General features: G+C 37.7%; 1 pseudogene; it reads left to right on the top strand.

The window, feature by feature from the left end:
- Positions 1-1,181: 1,181 nt before the first annotated feature.
- LOC149166044 (poly [ADP-ribose] polymerase 1 pseudogene) lies at positions 1,182-1,878 on the top strand (annotated as a pseudogene).
- The last annotated feature ends 11,853 nt before the right edge of the window (positions 1,879-13,731 follow it).

Below are 13,731 nucleotides of genomic sequence, written 5' to 3'. Positions count from 1 at the left end.
GATGATTGCTTGCTAGATGGCTTGCTTGAACTTGCTTGATTGATTACTGACACTTTGTGCTCTCTTGAAAGTACTCACTGAATGTGTTGATTTAAAAAAGGAAGGGTGTCAAACACTGTCGAAAATGCACCCAAGTGACAAATGACAAGTTCAATCTTGATGACTCAGTTGAAGACTTACTTGACTTAATGTATTCACCTTAACAATTCAAATTAGGGTGTCGATTACAATCGAGAATGCATGCATACAATTCTGTTAAAAAATGTTTATCTGCAAGTGATACAAAAGTGGTGATGATGTTGATGTCGTCTTGGCATGAAATGCTTGATTTTGTAGCATCTTTAACTTGATTGCTTTGATTACATGATGTGAAGTGTGCTTGCTTGGGAGATCATCTTATCAAGTTGATGATCTTGTGTACTTAAGCGTGATTACAGGAGCTTGATTAAGCGTTCTTATACTTAAGCTTGCTTATGTACATGTAGTTGTTTAATCATAATACAAAAACAGTGTTTTGATAATCTGAACACAAGTCATGCACATGCATTCATTACACATAGTGTACCTAATATCCCCTTATTCAATTTCGGGCGGATCTAGGACACAAGCACCACAAAAATTATGATTTTATTAATTACTGGAGTACATCAACCTTCACCTTCACAATATTGTCATTGCAACTTCTCAAGCAATGATAATTCCAAGATTACAAATTCTTGAAGCAACTTGTCTTCAAAATTAAATGAAATTTTTCAAACCGAAAGTTACAACCTTATCACTCCAAAGATTTACAAAATACAACTTATCACCCCATAAATGTTATACAAATTAAAAAGCATACCCTTATTACTCCATTAACTTTATCATGATTACAAATCTTTAAAAGAATGCTTTCATAACCTTATCTCTCCACAAGAAACACTTTATCTTCATTTTTTTAGTCCGTTATTTAACCATTCCAACTTGACTTATACTTTTAATACACGCTTGGTATGCCCATTTAATTTAAAAAATCATTACTTTAAATGAACTTAAGTGCAAAATTCATTTTAAAAATAACGACTTGGCCTTTGAATTTGTGTTTTTTTTTAATCTTTGACTTTAAAGAATATGGGTTGCTTCGTTCTACTCATTAATGAACGTAGGGTACTCTGCCTTTTGCTGGGCGTATCACTGTATCCTTTGCAAGCTCCAAGCATTGAAGCCCGAAGAAGTTCGATTCAATGGCAAATCCTTCAAAACCATGGAAGATCGAATATGCCAAGTCTTCAAGATTGACCTGCAAGACATGTAAAAATACCATCGAGAAAGACGTGCTGAGAATCGCCAAGATGATCGCTGCCACACAGTTCGATGGCTTCATGCCTATGTGGAATCATGTAGGCTGTATTCTGAAGGAAAAAGGTCAATTTAAAACATTAAATGATGTTGAAGGGGTTGACGCACTTAGATGAGAAGATCAAAAAAAATCAGGAAGTATGATGAAGGTTCTATGCTGGGTGGTGGTGGAAGTACTGCAGATGATGGCAGCAATGAATATGACACAGAGAGTGCTAAAAGTTCACGTGCAATTTGTAAAAGCTGTAATGAGAAGATAGTAAAAGGCTAGGTCTGCATCTCAAAAATGGTTGAATCAGATAATCCCAAGTTCCGTGGGAAAGTGTCGGCCTGGCGTCATGCCAAACGCTTCCTAGAGACTGGCTGGTGGACTAGTCCAATAGAGAAAATGCCCGGATGGGGCAGCTGACTGATGAAGATAAGGAATCCGTTAGAAGCATTGCAAAACCATACATTCAGGATACCAACCAAGATTCAAAAAATGATGTGGTTGAGCAGGTAGAAAAACCTCATCGGAAAGGGAAATCAAAAGAAGCGTAAGCCTGATGAACATGAAGCATTGCCTAATAAAAAGCCAAATAAGGCGCCCTAAAATAAGAGTTCTGTGAAATTAGATAGTAACTTGGGAGAAGGATCTTTTGTAGAAGCCAGAGAGTTGGAACTGAAGCTCATGACAGCTCACTGCGGTGAGGGATGGTCGTCACTGCGGTGAGGGACTATGTCAACAGAATGCTTCACGACATTTCAGGCATACAAGTCCTCGTTTTGGATGCAAATATGGTCCGCATTACAAGTGTGGTTTTCTCGCAGTCAGAATTACTTCAGAAGGAAGTATTTCTTGTAGAAACAGTGGATTCTCTTTCAAAAGATGTAATGACACACCTAAAAGCAGTTTGCTTTCTACGCCCAACAATAGAGAACATTCAACATCTAAAACGACACTTAAGTAATCCACGGTTTGGTGAATATCACCTGTATTTTTCCAACATTTTGAAGACTCACTACCTTTAGATTCTTGGAGATTCTGATGAACATGAAGTTGTGCAACAAGTTCAGGAATTCTACGTTGATTTTGTTTCCATTGCAGTGATACTTCTTCTGGTTATGCGATTGGCTCTCATTAATTTCTCCCTTGTCAATAGCGCCTCACGTTTCCTTGCACACACCTTTCAATAACTGGTAGCAAATCGATGGACTCACATAGGCCCTAAGAACCAAAATTGCTTAGATACCCATGGTAGAAAATTAACACACTAATAATAAATCACTGATACAATAAATAACAGAAATATAGAAAAACTAGACATGGTGTAATAAATCACTGATACAATAAATAACAGAAATATAGAAAAACTAGACATGGTGGAAAAGGCCTCAGCCTTATAGCGTTCTTCAAATTCTCATTCTTATCCAATGTATAAAGAATGATAATAATACAAATAAATACGTGAGGAAGTTTGTTTCAAGATAGTGAGTCTATCTTGAACAAACTTAGTTGAGATATTTTCTCAACAAAACACTAATTTAGAAGAACTAGTTGGAAAGAATCTCTCATTCTAACTAAACTCCCTAATTTAAAGAACTAACTCCTAATTCTCAAAATTATAATTTTGAATTTATAATTGTTTTATTATTAGAGTGAGGATAACAAAATATGTATATGCGCTAAGTAAAATTACAAAGAAAACTAAACACTGCTATGTAGGTTACAATGTTAAATCAGAGAAAATCTAGTTAGACTTTCTTGATGCATTTAAATGAATAAGGATTGCTATTCCTCTGCTTCCTAGTGTACTTGGCCTAATTTTATCTTCCACATGTTTCCCCTTACAACAAATAATACCTCTTCTTATATTATAATTTTCCTTAAAGCCGTATTTTATATATATATAAAATATTATGCAATAAGGTAATAATTACTAACTGGGATCGTAGGGTACAATAATTCCAATGTTTTACCACATGAAGCCTAGTGAACTAATTTTATCTTCCACATGTTTCCCCTTACAACAAATAATAGCTCTTCTTATATTATAATTTTCCTTAAAGCCGTATTTTATATATATATATATATAAAATATTATGCAATAAGGTAATAATTACTAACTGGAGTCGTAGGGTACAATAATTCCAATGTTTTACCACATGAAGCCTAGTGAACTTAGTTGGACGAAGGGAGAAAATGGAGTGCATGCTCGAGACCTGCAATAAAACTTGAAGAAAAGACAATGTAATCTGCAGTGCAATCAAAAGAGGCCAAGACACTAGTTATTATTAATATTGTATTATTATTAATATTAATGTTATTATTATATTAATAATATTATTATATATTATTAACAATAATAATAGGATTGTTAGTTATAAAAATAATAATAAAAATAATTACTATTATTTTTATTATTTATTAACAAATACTCTTTTAGTAATTAAAATAAATAAATAAAATTATTATAATTAATGTTATAACACTTATAACGAAGCACTAATAAAAGTTATAACATTAATGGCTTGTTATAATGATCAACACTGTAAATCAAATATTTCTATTCCATACCTATGTTGTTATTTTAGGGCTCCATAATCATTTATTAACCTATTATATTGTTTTAATATCTCTTCTCATTATATTAACATTAATATATTTATCTCTTTTCAATTTGATCATATTAATATTAATATGACTATATTAACATTTAAAAATATTAATATTAATATTAATTCTTTGTTAACTATATTATTATTAGTTTTTTTTAACTGAATATTAATATTAAATTTAATACTAATATAGTTATTAATATTAAATTGTGTGTGTTAAGGGGTGATTTATAGCTTAGTATAGAAAAGGGGTAGTTGTTAAACATAAGACAAAATGTAAGTATCATAACATTTTTACATGTAAAATACAATATAATTTAAAACGTAAATTATGATGTAAAATGTAATGCAAAATGAAAATGTTATGTAAAATAGAAAACATAAAATGTAAGGAATAAAGTTATTAATTTCATCATAAGAAATTGGTCTCTTAAAAATGTATAGTTTAACTATTACTTAGTTATATATTATTATTGGTATATTAATTAATAATATTGATTATTATTATTTCAACATATAATATTAATAATAATGGTCTCCATTATAAGTACTATTATATTAAACCTTACATATATTATTTATCACACATAGTAACAATTCTTGATCATATGGATGAAAGAGAGAGAAAGAGATATAAAGACTCAGAGAGACAAAAGCACGGGAAGGGAAGGGAGAGAAGGAGATAGTGATAGATTTGGATGGTGGATAGAGAGAAATTGATGGGGGGGAGGGAGGAAGGGAAGAACAAAGACATAGAGAGATAGAGGTGGATAGAAAGAGGGAGTGATAAGGGAGAGATAGAGAGAGAGTGAGGGATAAAGGAGAGGAGGGAAGAGAAAGAAAGAAGGAAAGGGGAGAGAGAGGGAGATAAGGGGAGGAGAGAGAGAGGGAGATGCAAAAATGGATTGGGGAGAGAGAGAAGGAGAGAGAGAGAGGGAGATAGTTTCAGAGTTGGAGGGCAGAGAGAGAGAGAGAGAGAGAGATGGGTGGAGAGACATAAAGAATTTGGATAAAAAGGGAGAGAGAGGAAGGATGAGAGATAGGATTTGAGAGAGAGAAGGAGATAGGGAAGGAGATAGAAATGGAGTTGGAGGGGGAGAGAGAGGGAGGGAAGAATAAAGAAATAGAGGGAGAAAGGGAGTGACAAGGGAGATATGAAGAGAGAGTGAGGGAGAGATGAGAGTAGGAGGGGAGAGAGAGGGGGGAGAGAAGGGGGGAGAGAAGGGGAAGAGAGAGAGAAAGGATGAAGGTAAAGAGAGAGAGGGGAATTGAAAGAGGGATGGAGAGATAGATACATAGATATGTGTTATAGACATTTTTGGGCACTGCAACCCTATTCATAAATGTCCATAAACCAAGGGTTCCTAAGTCCCTAAAAGTGTTGTTCCGACCCCTAAAAGAACAAGGTCAGTTGATTACATCATCTCCCAGAGGTTCTCCATGAAAAACTACTCAGAACTGGTCAAAACTGGACCATCTCACCTGCTCCATGGTCAAAGTGCGCTGCATCCCACCTAAATGCACACGGGAGGTGTGATGCATAATAAAAAGCCCTTCTATGGGGTGCGATGGGCGAGAGTAGACAAATGGTAGAGTCAATTTGCGAGGTGGAAGATCATAGAATCTTCCAGAAACTTCTCCTGTGACACTTGCCTCTCTGCATTCGCCCAAGGATGAGTAAGAGATCATCAATCTCCAAGTGGAATCAAGAACTATCAGAGAGAGGATACTAATCAAATCTCAGAAGCTGACTCACCCCCCTTGCAAACATCTATATATGGATCCCTCATCCCAGAGATCCAGAGGCTGGAATTTTGTATCTTCTAAGGAAGTGCTGCTGGTTTCTTGGTGTAACATCATAGTGTTGGGTGATCTAAGCTTTTCATGAGGTGAAGAAGGGATTTCTTGCTGAGAGGATGACGTTGGGTTAGAACAATTGGTTGTAATCCTCTTTGCTATTCTTGATTATTAATAAAGCTATTCAAGTTTTCCTCCACATTCTTGTATGATTGATGATATATACATTTGTGTGGTCAATATATATCTGGTCCTATATTGTTTATGATAGTAAATCTTTGTTCTTGGATAGTGTTATGCTGCTTTGATTCTACAGGTGCTCTTTGAATCTAGGTAGACGAGGAAGCGAGTAGCAAAGATCTACCAGAAGGGAGAAGAATCAAGCAAGGAACCAAGCGCAAGAAAAATGTTGGTCTCCTTTGTTCCCCTCTTATCTACTTCTTATAAAGGAAAACCAAAGTGGTTTTAGTTTGTTTGTTTCTAAGGTAGCTACCAGCCTTAGTGGGACTAGCAGCTCTGCATAGACACTAGATTTCCCGATAACAAAATGGCGACTCCGCTGGGGAGCGAATAGATTGTTTGTTTGTCTATATTTGTTTGCTTTATAAACTTGCAGACGGAGCCTAAAGTCAAGCTAGCTAGCCTTCAAACTACATTTTTTATGCAAGTGCAAAGTAGATCAATGTTGCTTCAGTCTATCTCCGGGTTTTGTTTATGAACTAAATAATCGATTTAAAAACTCTCTAATTGCCCTTTTTGTGGCTCTAGTAACCTCCTTAGATCTACCCCTGTGATTTATTTACTGATTATCACTTGCTCGGCCTAAATCCCTGAACTGTGCTGCAAACTGTGATCAAGACCTGGATCAAAAGTCTCGCACTGTACCATCGCACCCTCTCTTCAAAGATATCAGTATGCATCGCACTTCCCGTGTGTTGTAGGTGGGATGCATATTGGAATCCCTGTGTAACAGGTGCGCTGATCAGAAAGGGCTAATTTTGCCTCCAGACTTTGGATTTTTCACTCTTTTCAACTCTATTCAGGAGTTTTTCTGTCTGTAGTCAGTATACCTCTGTTGGAAACCCCCTTCCTTGCCATTATTCCGCCTCCATTGTGCAAAGAACTGTAAATGTTTTTATGTATTGTGAGCCATTTTCAGTTCTCTTTTACAAAGAAGTAGCATGATTAAACTGTTGTTTCTTGATTTGGAAGTGTCGCAAGTGTCGTTTTCAGTCATAGAAGAGAATTTGATTGTTCTTGATAGTCAATTACACTGTTACTCTTGTATTTGATTTGAATTAGTAGTTTTTCAAGTGTCGAAAGCAAGTTTTCCATTCCGAATCACAAAGTGTCATCATTGTCTTCATTTTGTCTTGAAAAGAAGCTTGTTAGTAATATCGCTTTGAAAAATAATTCAGATTTGCACTTAGCTTTCTTTCTATCATTCACACATTAAGAAGGCTGAAAACAATTACATGCATGTGCATTTGCATTTAGACTGTTTGTTGGTTTGATTTAGGACAATGCATATAGTGTGTGCTCTCTACTCTAGGTTGAAAGAATATCGTCTCTCTTTCCTTAGTAGCTAGGATTTTCATTGCAAAAAGAAGATTAAACGATTGTTTATCATCTTAGGTTGCATTTTATGAATTGTATATCTACATCACGCGGTGAACCTGAAAGACAAATTTCTTAAGCAAGATCAATTGTAAAATAAATTTAATGAATCTAAAAATGCTTTGGAACCTAACACACAACATTTAGAAGTCTAGGCTAGAGACGTATTTCGGCGTCGTAAAGCCTGGTAACTATTGTTTTTATTGTTGGTTGGGTTATTCCTCCACTTTGAGACGACAAGTGCCAGTACGGACTTGTGCTCCCACGTACTGTCGAGTATATATTGGGAGACCACAATAGGCTATATCCTTTATCCATAGGAAGCCATGTCTGCCGCCCTATCGATCACAATGCACTGAACACAGCATTCGGGAAGATTGATTGTCGTACTGTAAAAAGTATTCTGCAGTTTTGTGATTGGTTTGGTAAGCCCTCTGTCTAGATTTCCAGAGTAGTCTCTTTCGTTCCTTTTCAGACTCCTTAAAGGAAAAGGTCCATCTGAGCACTTGTCACTTCAAGCTCATTAAAAATCGAAGGCGACTAGAGTCATCTTTTTTTTCTCGACTCTTAAAATTTGAAAAAACAAGTTGTGTCAAAGCATCTAAAATCTATTTTAATCATAATAACGTCACTGTTCCCTCATTGGTCTTAGAAGTTAGTCTCCCTTCATCGCAAGTTCTTGTAGAATCGCTAGGAAATCTTTTGGATAGACTAGATATGTCTGAATAACAATCGACATCCAGGACTATGTCATCTGACACAGCAACAACATAACCTCCTATTTCTACTCCAACAATGTTCGCTGGTGTACCATCTATCCCGGCAAGTTATCAACAACAAGCTGGAGTCCAATTAGGGACTGTTTCGACGACATGGTCAGTTCCTATTTCTTCATCCGGATTATCATCTGGTATTTCTTATGTTGAAACTCAAAAAATTGATCCAATGTGTCTTCAAAGGCCAATCTATGCTTTAAGTATTGGATTGCCACCATATGGGGGGCAGTGTGCCTTTTCATTGTTCCCTCCCGGAGAACAACCATATGGGAGTTTACAACAAAGTTTAGGTAAAACTGGAATTACATCCGGCGGTTGGGTACCAATACTGCCTCAGCAACCAAGGATTGTATATTCAATGCAACCAGTCCACCCTGTGTCGAATATTCCCACTATACCTGCTATGGTGACTACATCGCAAGTACAAGAAATACCTATTGTATGTCAACCCCAAGTTTCTCAAGTTTCAATACAACAGCCTCTTGTCTCAGCAATTCAATCACAACCTCAAGTTAGTGCCTCCGTATCTGGAGTGACTCAGGCTCAAACAAGTACTATGACTCCTCATCTTAGTCAATAATCCAGTATTGGACAACAGAAAATGGTCCAACAACCATGGTTGGTTCATTCTCAACAACCGCAATTCCAGCAATCATATCAAGGACCTGAGCAACAAGTCTTTGTAAGAAATGGGCAACCGCATTTCCAAAGCGGTTATCAACAACCATACTATAATGGTTATGCCCATCAACCTTATCAAAGTTACCAACATCAAATACATTATGCTAGTATGCAAAGACCCACTGCTCAAGCGATTCCATCTTATCCTAGGTATGCTTCACTTAACCTGAATCAACAGTTGCCCTTTGTAGCAACTCTAGAATTACTAGATTTAAACCAGCTGACGAATGATCCAATTGCTTACGCCCCTTGGTGGCCAGCAATTCCGCATAAACTTCCATCAGATATTCCTAAATTTAATGGAAATCTGGGTGAAGAACCGTCGAATCATTTGATGACATTTCATCTGTGGTGTTCATCAAACACCCTAAACGATGATTCGATTAAGCTTCGCCTTTTTCATAGAACGTTAACTAGTCCGGCAGCAAAATGGTATATCGAATTACCTAGAGCTTCGTTTGATAACTTCAGTACCCTATCCACAACCTTTTTAACCCATTTTCAGTTACCCATAAGGTACGAAACAGGAACAAAACTTCTTACCAATTTCAAACAAACGACGGCCACTCACATATCCGATCATATTCATGAGTGGCGACGTCGTCGTAGAATGGTAAAAATGTATGTTCCTTATCAGCGTTTAGCTGAATGGTTTATTAAGTCATTATTACCTTCCATTACAGAAGATGTGGCAAAGGGAGGAGTCGTCACTAAAGAGTAAGTTATTGCTCGTGCGCAATATTTAGACTTGATTTATACTTAGTATGGCACGCTCTACGATAAAATACCTGATGCTCCTAGACCAGAATTTTTCGTTCCTCCCCCTCCTAAATCAAACAAAGACTCTCATGCTGGCAATGGCATGATAGGTACGACAAGCACAAAATCGACAAAGGCTACATCTAAGAAAGCCCGTAAGATTTCTGATCAAAATGCAAATGAAAAACTTCTCGCCTCAAAGGTAAATGTCGTGTCGACCGACAAGGGAAAACAACTGAAGCAACCAGGGGGCAAGAAGAAAAAGAAAGGGAGAAAAAAGAAGCAGGATGAGTCATCTCCTGAAAAATCTTCTGCAAACCCTTCTGGGCAAAGGAAACCCCCTATGGGGTGTCAGATATGCGATGAGGATCATCGGATGAGAGATTGTCCACATAAAGCTGAAGTTAAGAAACTCTTTAAGAGTTTAAAAACCTCAGCGGTATTGACTGATCCGTTTCCAAACCCGGAAAACAAACTGGTTGCTAATCAAAATGCATCCCGATCCCAAGTGCTTATGTTTTCCATTTCAAAACAACAACATGATGCTTTGATATCGATAAGGAATAAAGATTACGGGAATCCACAGCTGTCAAACAACAAGGCTAATGATCAACCTAGTAGTTCGACAACAACTTCGACTGAAGTTGTGCCACCCATCATTCCTGAGCTAACGATAAAGCTGCCAAATGGAGTAGTACAAAAATTGACTTTTAATCCTCGTGCCAGAGCAGCACAACATTATAATATAGTAGGGGACTTGGCCCAATCGCCGTCCGCTATGTCGACACTTGAGGTACCGTAAAATTTCCCCTCCCAAAAGCAAGCTTTATTATCAGCAATAGGTGAGATTGACCCAATGGATTCCAATCTTGTGGCCTTTGATCATAAAGGATATGACCCTCAGTTACCAGCTCAACTAGCTTTCCTTATTCAATTGAAAGCCCTCAACAAAACTGTTCATCGAACAATTATTGATGAGGGGGAATCTACATGTATTATGTCGATGAGTTGCGGGAGAAATTTAGGCTCACCACCCTTGTCGAGATCATCAACGACGTTAAAAGCATTTGATGGACGATCATACACTCCATACGGGATTTTAAGTAACTTGCGAGTTGAACTGGGGGGAAAAACAATAGAAATTGATGTTGAGGTTATTGATGGAAACCTCGATTACAACATCCTACTGGGAAGGCCCTGGATTTATGCTATGGCTGCAGTTGTGTCGACATACTTCAGAAAGATTGCATTTCCCTTTCAAGGGGGAATTACAATCATCGACCAACAAACATTTCTCCCCAATAGTTCACAAGTTACGGGAAGCATTCCAATGATCCATGGAAGCAATCATTCGCTTCAAAATATTGGAGTAGGCCTCCTAAAAGACCCTGCCTTAATGGGTACTTTTGCCCTACCGCCTCTGAGTAATCTAGCGGAAGTGGCCACAGTGGAAACCTGCAATATGAAATCTTCTATATCTAATGGATTCGGAAGATTCCTAAACATTTTGTTAGCATGGATCATCGCCATTTTAGAAATATTGTAGCAATCAATTTTCTTGTCCTGGGGGGCAAACCCAACTCAACGCTCATCGGATAGATAGGTCTAAGGAATATGGCACCTCTTCAGATCCTTGGTCGCATGTACATTCTACAGACGAAGGAATCATTCAATCAATGATGATAGGAGAGGCACCATGGGAAGATTACCACCATCGCTCCCATCTTCCAGATTACCACGAAGATTATTCCAGCAACCTTAATCATCCTTCAGTTTTTGATTTTCTATCAAATACTGTAAATATGGTGGATTTCGAGGATGGTTCTTATCTCGTGTCGACCTCGTTAAAAAATGAAACAAGGAGTCATGAGGATAGTTCTTTTACTGTGTCAACCTCATTAAAAAATGAAATGACTCCCTTTCCAAATCGAGTCTTTGATTACGATCTCGTAAAATCAAAGTCAAGTCTTTCGAAGATCTCGAAGGTAAACCTTCATTCCAACCACCGAGATGAATGCAATGAAGCTTGGGGGGCATGCACCTCGATTTTCGTTATTATGCTGGGGGCATGCAAACTTATCACGAGCAGTGTTACCGCAGGGTTAAAGCTCGTTAAAAAATAAACCCGCCTCGAGCAGTTTTAACGCGGAATTCAAGCTCGTTAAAAAATAAACATAAGAAATGAGCAAACGTTCCCCCAAAGTTTAAGCTCATTAAAAAATGAACCAATTTCCGGTAAATAACCATTGTGAATGCATTATCATCAGCCTTTTAAGCCTTGGTTGTGTTCTCATCATCACCTCCACTCCATATTGGCCGATCATTCACCTCCATTTGATTGTTTACCCCTTTTGAGGAAAAATTGTGAAGAGTGATCCTGTTAGCCATCCTTGTGACACTGTTGTGATTGGAAGATTCCAAACCTTACCTGGAATTAGCTGCTACCCGAATTTATCACTCGTTCCTCGAAAAACGAGTCTCCTTTAAACTCTTTTCATCTGACTCATAAAATATGAAAAGATTGCCGAGCAATTTGCCTCTCCAGCTCGTTAAAGTGACCAGAAGTGCTATCCCTCCTTTATATTTTAATATTTTTGGACTTGAGGGATTATTACACAAAAAGATCGAGTGCTTGTTTTGTTCGGCTCGTTAAAATTACTGAAAATTCATCCCTTTTGTATTATTTTATACTTTTTTGGACTCAAGGGATTATATGACAAAAAAGGATTATTGGAGTTTCCTTTACGTCCCTTTTCAGACTCTCTAAAATTGAAAAGGACCAAGTTATCTTTGTCGTTAAACTCGTTAAAACCGAATAGCAACAAACTTGTCCATACAGACAAGAACGAGTTTCACTATCGCTAGGCTCGTTAAAACATAGCGATGGGTTTGCCCGAAGGGAAAATTATAGAACAAGCATATGTTATCCTCCTCAAGCTTGACAAAAATAAAGAGGTACTCGTCAGCAATGACTGGGGAAAAATTGGGAAGAAAACTTGAAGAAACTTTATTGGTAGCAAGTCGCTCTTGAACATGACACTTTCACTCCGCATCCGAGTCGGGTTGGGTTGTTCCGTTCACTGGTCATATCACCATTGGTCCATCACACCATCCATATTTGGGGTTAACGCTACCAATCCATCATGTCAGTGTTGCCGATATGTTCAAGAGAAGTCGCTCAGAGAATTCACCTGTGTCTCATCCACAGCAATACATTTATGCTCCATTATTTCATGACCACCACCTTGAACCTTATGTCATCAGATCGTTTTCACCTCCATTAAAATCATTTGCTCCGTTCTGTGTCATTGATGTGGGATTCACTAAGGCCCTCCTATGACGGATCGCTTCTTGTCGACATCAGCTCATTATCCAGGAAGTCGATCTAGGAACAACCCTTTCAGTACTTTGAAGCTTGCATGCCTTAGTGGCAAGTTTCTCACTTTCGGCGACAGGTTTACATCAATGGCCTTCGACCGAAAGATTTTGCGTGGTATTCGACGCCAAGTCCCTTATTCACACCACATGAATTGTACTGTAGTACCTTGAGGGTCATCATCATCATCGGTGATTTCTCTCGCGCCTGTTAACAGCTTACATTATTGGCTGGTAATCAGGCGATGTCTTTCCATGTTCGACTCCAGAAGATCTCTCACATGGATTGACTTGTACTTTGAGTGAAGATCGAACAAGATTGAAGACCCCGGATCTAGTTTCATCCATCCGGGCTGCGATATATATTCAAGAAAATAAAGACATCAAATGTACATCATTGCTGCACAGATAATCATCCAATCCAAGGGATGATGGCTCTACCAGAATCATCAGTCTGCACACAGACGATTTTCTGTCTTATGTACATGAAAATGAATTTGTAAAGTTGAGCATGGGAATGCCCGCCTCAGCTAGATCATGAAAATATTATGAAAATAATGTATTGTATTGTATCTTATTACAGGTCGCCTTCCAGCTTGAAAAAACTTCGGATCCTCATGATAAAGCATTTCACCCGACATCAAAAGATTAACGACCTCATGCTTTAGGGGGCAATTGTTATAGACATTTTTGGGAACTGCAACCCCAATCATAAATGTCCATAAACCAAGGGCTCCTAAGTCCCTAAAAGTGTTGTTCTGACCCCTAAAAGAACAAGGTCAGCTGATTA

The sequence above is a fragment of the Pinus tabuliformis genome, chromosome 5_1 (assembly GCF_031772625.1).
Source record: "Pinus tabuliformis cultivar Carrire ecotype Pingquan chromosome 5_1, CPIR1, whole genome shotgun sequence".
Classification (NCBI taxonomy): domain Eukaryota; kingdom Viridiplantae; phylum Streptophyta; class Pinopsida; order Pinales; family Pinaceae; genus Pinus; species Pinus tabuliformis.
Note: the sequence above shows the minus strand (reverse complement) of the source record. Positions and strands in the feature narration are given on the sequence as shown.